This window comes from Bombus vancouverensis, unplaced genomic scaffold, assembly GCF_051014615.1.
Source record: "Bombus vancouverensis nearcticus unplaced genomic scaffold, iyBomVanc1_principal scaffold0061, whole genome shotgun sequence".
Taxonomy (NCBI): Eukaryota; Metazoa; Arthropoda; class Insecta; order Hymenoptera; family Apidae; genus Bombus; species Bombus vancouverensis.
The window spans coordinates 28,403-38,488 of record NW_027468952.1 but is presented as its reverse complement, the minus strand read 5'-3'; the positions used below and the strand labels follow the sequence as shown (position 1 = coordinate 38,488).

At 35.5% G+C, this 10,086-nt stretch overlaps 1 long non-coding RNA gene across 1 annotated transcript; it reads right to left on the bottom strand.

Annotated features, from left to right (window-relative positions):
* Window positions 1-328: 328 nt before the first annotated feature.
* LOC143304875 (uncharacterized) lies at window positions 329-10,061 on the bottom strand. Its single transcript, XR_013061515.1, has 2 exons — window positions 9,759-10,061; window positions 329-4,600 (listed from the first exon to the last, which is right to left on the bottom strand). It is a non-coding gene; the product is annotated as an uncharacterized LOC143304875 (long non-coding RNA).
* Window positions 10,062-10,086: the final 25 nt, after the last annotated feature.

The window sequence follows — 10,086 nt, the reverse complement described above, 5'->3', positions numbered from 1 at the left end:
ATTTGTTGTGGTCAGACACGAAGGCCTAATGTAAAATAAACTGCCTTGCATAACTTACGTGTAATAACAGCTGGACAAATCTTTAATTCTGTGGTTGACGAGGAAAAAAACAAAAAATGTTTATCACGGAAAACGTATAAATATAAACTCGTTGATTCGATAAACGCAACAACGATGAGCCTTTGCGTCATTCTTATGCCAATACTATTGATCGAACTGAAAGAAGCTTTCAACACGTTGAATGCTAGCTTTACAGGGATTACCCGTGGCGCCATAATGAATTTTTTATTATGCGATAAATGTAACGGTGAAATATTATAGGTCCATATTTCATGTATAAATAAATTTATTTTTATATGTTTTATACTGTATTAATTTCGTCACGCCGTTGTAGTAACGATGGTGATAATGAACAATCGACATTTGTTCAAATTTTTTGATTTTATTTTTACCAATCTTGGCACTCCGGTTACCGGTGACCTCCATGGCGGCACCGACAAGTTGAGTGTCGGTGACCGATGACCCCCGTGGCATGTGACATGCTAAAATGAACGCGGTTCCGATCAGTCCTTGAAAAACTGCGTGATTCTCGTTTACAATAACATCATGACAGAAAAGTAATTTCAGATATAAAATATCTCAAGTTTTACAGTTTAGGTGTTAGATGCTGTGAAAAATTGAAATAGAATAAAATTGTCTAAAATATAATAACATAAGTCCAAACGAAACGTTTATGAGTCATTCGCGATTCGATGACGTTAACTAAGCATTACATGCTATTTCCAATGAAATTAAGACAAAGTACTGTATAATTAATTTTATCGTAAATTATGTATCCCATGAAACAATGGAACGAACTGTGAAACGCGAAAACTGGAAAATTTCAATCTTCTCCTTCCATCGTTTTTGAAAGCAGGAAAATCGTAATTCAGAATGGAAACATTGTAAACACGATATTATGTTCATAGAATTATCAATTCGAGTAGGTACGTGATTTATTGTAACGTAAAACCGGACACTAACGATGATCGAGCATAATTCCCTTTCGCATAATTACTCGAGTTCTCTAATAAACGTTCACTAAATCAACCAAGGTTGCTCGTTCGATTGAAACGAAAAACCATTCGAATAAATAGTCTGAACGTTTAAAAAGCGGATCGAGAGGCAAGTTATATCAAGGTTTCCACGAAAAGAACCTACAAACGCCGCTAATAATAGCTGAGAACGAATCACCAACCAAAGCTAACGCGTTTACCGATCGTGTTACGATAATGACGCGCTACGTCAAGCCATTTCGATCTTAGATTTAAGCGAAGTTTTTTCTTCCTCATCTTATATTCATCTATCGGTATATTGATTCTGGATAATGGAAAAAGTCACGGAACTGCGACCAATAGAAACTTGTTAACACGTTGCGAGAATTCTTTTTGTTCTTTCGTCCTATTAGAAGTGGATCAGCGAGTATTGATCGATGAAATAAAGTAATAGATGCAGATGGAGTTTCACCGAAAGATCGTATAACACTGTCGTCTAGTTGATACTTCCATGGACCCAGTTTCGATGGATATACTTTGACGTAAAACGCGACTCATTACTTCCATCGAACCTCGTTTACCGTATCGTGCAACTATTTCCCTGGAACTGTTCCATTTATCGCCGGTACTCGTTAAGGAAACACTTCCTGTCCTTGGCTAACCCGGTCATAGAATGCCTCCTGAATGCTCCGTGATATTTTCAGAAATTCTAGGGAATTTGAGGTCACTTGTAATCGTTGTGTTACGCCATGCGGCTTGCCATAGATCATATTCTTAACTGTCGGTCGCAGCACTATAATGTCGCGGACGGATCGTCGCGGCTGCCCGGCAAATAAACATTGTAGTGGCAAGCGCATGGTTCATTAAGCGGAGCGACCTCCAGAGGCGTCGATTCGTGGCCGTTATTTTATCTGGCGTAAACGAATGTGGCGTGATCCGAACGTAGTGGGGGTCGCCTTCCAGAAAAAACCAACAAATCGAAGGGCGGACAGAACGTTTCGAGAAGCCAAACAGTCAATACATATCTAATATCGCGCATTACGTAGTTACATTTCTTTTGTTGTTCCATTTATATCTTTCTAATTAATAAGTTGTTGAAATAAACGTTAATTTATTAGTGTTAACACAGTGCTATATTCATTAAACCACCTCTGTTATCCTAAACGAAACAGGGGAACGACTATTTCGCGGCGTCGATTAACATGATCGTAGCGAGAATTTACAACTCTCGTTGACGTGCTATCTCGCGATCACGTCTCTCCGCGAACGGTCGTAACACGTTGTTCGTGACGTTACACGTCTAATACGTGATTCTTGTTTAGACACGGATTGAAATAATGCAGCGATTTTCAATTTTTGTTCAACCTACCGCGCGTCTAAACTAATTATCCAGCAAAATTCTGCTAAAATTCTATTAAAATTCTGGTACGTTAAAAAATATATTATATTTGATTTAACATATGCCATATGCTGTATAGCTATCGTTATGTTTATTTTCTTGAACGCATTCAATTTTTATATATTTTGCTTTAAAAGATAGATTGAGATGTACGAGGTAATGTTTATTCTTTGTAATGTGTTATTTTGTATTGGCACTGTTGGAGGAAAACACTCCACTCTTCCAGGAAAGTTCTACGTCTGCTCTACTGTTTAGTTTTCCTGATTTTCGAACCTATTAAGCATTATCTATTACTAAATTAATTTGAAGGGCCTTCCAGACCAATAGCCTTTTCTGGAATATGCCTTGTGTAGATGGTGCAGCGAGATGTAAACAAACTGGATTTTTGGAATTATAAATACCATAGGCCCATGGCTTCGGGGCTCTATTGTAATGTCACGCTGCCAGCGTGCAGATCTGGATTAGCATACACTGAACTTATACCGTTATACTCGAATATATTTCTGTTACACATTAACAGAATACAGATAACCCCAACAGGTACAATTTTTCTCCAACGATGTTATTTAAATGGTTCATGTTGTTGACAATTTTTTAATCCGTGAAATTCCTGTTTTAACCATTTTAAAAGATTCAATTTATTTTACCTAGTTGGTCACCGATAACCACCGTGACAACTAACGTGTTAACGGCGTGAAAAATTAAATTAAAGCAGAATCGTGAAAAAACTGTAAATTCCCACCGATAAAAATTCAAAAATAAATGTACCAAACAAATATCGGTCTTTTAAAATCAACGTCTAAAATACATGTACAAATCTCAAAAAGTAGTTTCCACGATTTTCTCCAGGAACTAATAGAAACAGCATCACTACTTCCCTTCCAAAATTGATGAGACATTTGAATGCATTTGAATGGCACGGCACGAAATCGCGAAGAAATCTCCGAGTATCGACGAGAGAATATCATCGCCTGACCTATCGTCATCCTCGTGCGATTCGTGAACCTGCATTTCATTTTTCTCTGCTTCTTTATGCCAGTTAATGCCACTAAAACTGCCGCGTGATCGATTCTCTGCTAATTTTGGGGAAGAGTTTGCTTTTTCTTTGACTTTGGTCTTCGCTGAACTTGTTAGCGAATCTGTTTCGCTTTTAGTGGGCGTAAGAAATAATTTAAGTATGGAATTATTTGAATAATCCTTCAGTTGGGTATTATTTTAATAATTCTTCAGATAAGATTATTTTAATGATTTTTTCAAGGGTTGGAATAATTTCAATAGTTTCGCAAAAGACATTTTTCTATTTTAAGATCGTTGAACGTTATATAGAATATTTTATACGATCGCTGGCGATTCCTGAACTTGCACGCTATTTCCTTCTTCTTCTTCTTTCTCTCGCGGGTTACATCATTGGAACTTTCGTGAGATCGATTCCTCGCTATATGTTGACTCGTGTGTAACTTTTTCTTTATTCTTTCTAAACTTCGTTATTGAATCTTTTCCTGTCTTAATGAATATAAGAAGGAAGTTAAGTAATGTCAATAGAATTCTTGTATGAGAGATACCAATACATCCTGTTATTAGACTTTCATTATTTAGAAGAATGAAAAAAGAAAAAAATAATGTTAACTCAGAAAGAAGATATATCGATGTCTCAAGTCGTGTCATGTGCGATGATTCGAGAAATGAACAAATGTTATATAAATTACTTGAGCTAAGGAGGGCTGTATAATTCCAAAGATATTAAAAATCGTAATTTTCCTCAAACCGCCCTGCAATTATTATTTCACTTAAAAGCTAATTAAATTATACACGATAGTTATTACTAATACACGCGATCGCCCATGGCAATTATATCTTTCAAGTTACGACGAGATAAAAAATTGCTTCAACCTGATAGACTCTATTTAACCAATCCGCCAGGAGATCCGCCTCTATTTAACCGCCAGGACTTGTTTACAATATCGATTGCAATAATTCCCCATGATCATGAAAAGGAAAAATCGCGTCTCTGTCTCTCCTCCTGTTCCACGTGCGCGATCGTTTTCTTCACGACGTACCTGGAAAAAATCGTCGATACTACAAATAACTGATTTTTTTCCTCCTTCGTGTAATATCAATCCATGAGCCAGCTGAGCGTGTCCAACTCGATATTTCCAAGGATACCTGGCTGAAAACGCATAGCAGTAGGGAATAAATGGAATTACAGTTATCGAAAATCGTAGAAAACAAGCCCGAAGAGCTATCTGACGTCCATCGGTGGAACCCACCGAGGAACGCTCGACAAACTTCGGAAATGTGGTCAGTCGAAGCTTGCTTGATCAACAATAAGGGACAGGGCATGTCCTCAAAATTGATCATGGACGAAGGGGAAATAATTAATGTACAATATATCCAGTCCATATACAATGTATTAAAATTACATACGTCATGATTAACGTCTAACTGTTAAAAATGTGATGGCAATATGGGGGAATATTTTTCGTAATTGACAGAAAAGCTTTAACCATTTAATCATCGTTTATATAGATTTCATAAAAAATTCAAATGTTCTATAATTAAGTATATAAATTGCGATTAATACACGTTTAACATGATATCAACGTACATTTCGATCGAATAAAAGCAAACTTAACTAGCTAAAAATGTGCTTAAGGTAAAGTTAGTCCTACTAAAAGTTAGTCACAGATTAAGATCATCGAATTTTATTCCATTCTAAATCACCTTATTTTGACGATTCGATATGCGTACGAAGAAACATGAATATAAACATACATACAAAGAGACATATGCTTATGTGCATGCATGTATGTACGTGTAAGTACCGTACATGTATGCACGTGTACCGTTCAACGGTACAGTCACCTGTTTTTATGCCGCAGATACAAGTAATTAACACCGTATGAGTTGTTATTCGCCTTCAAGACAGATTAATTACAATGCAACTTGTTCAGAACAATTTGAAGCAGTTATAGAATGTTGACATTTCGACCACACATGCACGCTGCTGTACAAGGAATTGCTTCATACGCGAGGAATTGCACTGTCCTCCTCGCGCGCACGGCTTCTCCGAATCTCTTTCATCCACAATAAATTATTTCCTTTTACAAACAAACCATCCATTTTAAAATCTGTACAGCAAGACTGTAATAAGCCACAATTTTTGTTTTTTTTCTTTTTTTTTTCATTATACACGATAGAAATTATTTGATTTTGGAATTGAATATGTGTTCTTGCCATACTTTTGGATATTTTGAAAATATTAATACGCTTATATTATATAAAATCCATAAAACTAATCTTATCTTTCTACCCGCGGTGTTCGATTTAATAACATCACACCAAAGTTGTTGTTTTATTTGATTTTAGGAATCTTTTCGTATATTATTGTAACTTCAAAAATATCAAAGTATTATTCATTTTAACAGATATGCACATTTTACTTCGACAAAATTTCCTCAGTTACACGTATCTTCGTATTTAACAGAATTCTTTCCACTTTTAACTGAAGCGTTTATTTTAAAAGTGATGTAAGTATATTTTTCGACAAAAATTGATAAAACGAGAGACTTACGTGTACTTTAACGTAAAACTTTTATTTATAAACGAATTATAATTTCACTCTTAGAATATTCGTTCGTTTGGATCAATCGAAACATCGTTAATAAATGGAATAGCATAATCGCGTAATCATAATTATTTTGGAAGCGGTATAAGTCTATTTCTTAATGATCTGTAGCTTGTCCAAATAGTCGAGGCAGCAATAATTAAAAAGAAATGATATCGAAATTAAACAGCAGTATTTTACGTGTTTCAATTCTTCAACGACAAGCTTCCGACTTAAACTTTATATTTATCGTGAATCATCAAATCTTCTCTTCGATTTTATTCAGAGGAGCTGATAAGGAAGTTTGCGATATGTGTGAAGCACCGTTTATAGCTGCGATTACGAATGCAAATGTTGTCGTCCTATGTGTCGACGTACGACATGTAGACGAATCCCCGGGCATGTTGCGTTGTCATGTCGCAACGTTATCGGAGCTATCATGCACGCAAATTTTATAAGAACGATCAACGACGATGTATCTTTCCATGATCTTGGCGTGTGCACCTTTTGGATTTTGTTAAATAACAAAACGCACTAGAGTTGCTGAAATAATTTATTCATCGTGCAGCATCAGAACAGAATATTTTTCTTCCGAGTTGGATTAAAATATTTACAAAATAATAAATATTTACAAAATTAAATAAAGAATGACTGTACTTCGATAAAAATTTGAAATCAATATCAAGCAATTACAGACGATGATCTGTAGATATGCATAGTAATTATAAACAAACTGTACATAACGAGGAAATAATGAAACGAAAATTGGATACAAATCATAACGAGTATAACGAGTAATTGATATCAGAAATACCTATATATTCGCAACGTAGAATTGACGACCCTGAATAACAACATGCTAATAATCACCTTGTCGATCGAGTAATTAAAGGAACGTTATTGTCTTCTGTGAGAATCACAGTGCGTACTTTCATAACGTCTTTATAAAGTCAGGCAAAAGCTATTGTATGCATAAAAATGGATTTATTAAAAGTATTAATTATGCACTATCCTGCAACAGAAAAGAGAAATCTCCTTCCTAAAAAAAAAAAAAAAAAAGAAAAAGAAAAAAAAAGGCGAAAGAAAAAAGATACTATATGCCTTCTAACGTTAATTTATGATACAGACGAACAAAAATGACAAGATCAATCAGCGTGATATACCGATTGTTTCAATTTTCTATGCTCTACAAGATGACGTAATTTTGAAAAAATATCAGCAAAAATCGTTATCTGTTTATGGTAATAATATCATCTCGCGACACACGTTGAACAGACCTATCAAACGGAATGATACAGGTATGTTACTTATAAGTAATCCCGATGATTTAGCGCTTTTATCGACAAATCTTAGAAACAACATATACTGCAGCAACCGAGACAATCTTCGAATTTGCAGAAGATCGTTGTAACCAACGAAAAAGAACGTTTTATGAACGTTGTTCAAACCGCTCGCAGGAAGATACCTCTGTTTTAGATTTCCTCTTAGATCAACGCAAGACGATGACTTATAATTCTTATAAATATCGATAAAACGTCTTTCTTCACGCGTCTATTACGAAATCTATCCTCCACTGCGATAAAATATAATTAATATTTATCAACGAATTTCGAGAATTAAATCGACGAATAATTTGAATAGCTTTTCGCGTTCACGAAATCTTTCGCGTTCGATTTCTATTGGCGAATTTTCAAGGAGGAACCCTTTACTGGAATACGCGCGAAATTCAAACTTCGTTTTCAAACTGTTCCGTTGCGTAAGAAAGATCGTAAGAGCGATCTTGCATCTCGCGTATATAACATGTAATTCTATTCTTTTTTTTCTTTTTCAAGGGTATCGGGTTTCTGAAGCAAATATCTTTGACGGTTAAGTCCCTGCGTCTCCGTGTTTCGCGAGTAGATTTCATTACTCAGCGAATTTGCCTGAAGCTATCAATGGGGCTATTTTGTTTCGGGAATCAGAAAAACTACCGTGTTCTTTCGTGACAATTGATTTAATTAACTACGGCTCAAGGAAGATAAAAACGGAAAATATCGCGCTCATTTATTTTCGGTGTCGAAGATCGCACGAATAGAAAATTTGTAATCCTCGATTGGCATAATCGACACTATCCGATCATAATTTTTTTATCTCTCGGGTAAACATAGAAGGTCAAAAAATTAGAACTCCGGCGATATCGAAGATTGGAAATTTGGAACTTGGACGATTTGAAGATATTTCAAAATTAGGATATTTGGAACTTCGAGCGCATCGAAACTGGAATATTTGGAAATTCGGAAATTTAGAAGTTCGACAATTTGAAAATTTGAAAGTTATTATTAGAAAGTTAAAATTGAGTGTTAAAAAATTTGAAAATGTCGATGCGATTAACCTCGATATTCTTCTATATATCTGTTGATTTTTTCGTTCACAATGTAACAAACCGAAGAACCGTAGAATTTCAATTTGAAAAAGATATCAAAAAACATTTACCATGTGAAGAAACATAGTGAAACAAAGTATGGTTCACTGAACGGTTGATTCGCTTTTACTCGAGTGCTATGCGAGAAAATGATGGATAAAAAAGAGAATTGCGTAAAACACAGAGAATTGTACAAGTCGAAGATAAGTAAGTGATGTGATGTTGGAACAATAAAATTGCCGATTGAATGATCATTGCGAGTACCGTGTGAATTACGATGAAACCAACTTTATCATGATTCACACACGGTATACGAACTTTTCAATTAATCCTATTAAATTTAATCACGCAAGACAAGCTGTTAATCAATTCACGTGTCAAGTATCATCGAGAACTAAAGTTTGTCTCTGTTTCTTTGTTTCTAAAGTCCTTTAAATTTAAATTCGTTAAGTCGTTAGTATATTTCCATATAGCTTTTACCCCATCAAATTTATTTTTTCTTAAATAGTAACATTTATTTTGTAAAATCTGTAAAACTAAAGCTACATATTACTCATTTTCCAACGTTTCTTTTCTACCATCGATTAATTAATGGTAAATCAATTTATATCAAATTTGTTAAATCAATTTCTATAACAATTAGTAATTAATATTAAAAGTCGAATAAATTAATGAGCCCCATTAGATAAATTCGTTCATTTCGTCGATAATGGAACGATTATTTCAAATTGTTTCATCGTTCGACTTTGAAAACCACTCAAGGAACTATCAGTTACACGATATCTGACTAACGCTTCGACGGATGGATAATCAACGTTTGATTCACATGATCATTGTTTTTACAGTTCACATATCATTAGCCGAATTCAATACCACGGTAAACCTGCGATACTAAAAATTACGTAATAATTTCTATTTTATAATCATTCTTTCCTACCTGAAAGAAATCGATCTTTCGTATATCATAAATCCCAATGTACGCAGCAAGCAACTTAGAATTATACTTTTTTCTTTTCCTTGCTAAACAATTCATACTCAATTAATATTCCTGATCAATTAACCAGCCTAGCTGTCTGCTTATTATTGTATCTCTTCCAATCTATACTATACAAACAACACTGTAAATTACCATACGTAATATGGTGAAACACAGGAAATTCACAAATTCTCACTCCAAATACTCCGCAACTGCACCTCGTAATATCACTCAAATTTCCATGAGTCACCAACAGGCGAATTAAGTTAGTTAACCAAACACAGTTTGAGGAAACATATCAAACCATGCAACAACGTCGCAACGTTCTCGGCAGGTACACTCACCTGCGCGTCACCAGTTTATGTCTCTCGCTTTCCGGTCGCGTATACGTGTCGCGACAAAGCGACGAGGGAGAAGGAAGATTGCGATGGTAGTGAGAAGAGCGAGAAGGGAAAAAAGCGTGCAAACGAGTCACGAGAAAACCCAACGGTCGCGGTGAAGCAGGAGAAGCGGCTCTTTGGAATCGTAAAATCCCCGCAGTTCTCCAGTGACGTCTTCGACTTCGGCGTTGCTGTCGACGGGACGATCCACGGGAACCAAAGTCATCGTCCAATAGCCGCACACACGACGCTGGTGGGGCTCCGCTTTCGTTTGCACACGCTATAAAGCCCC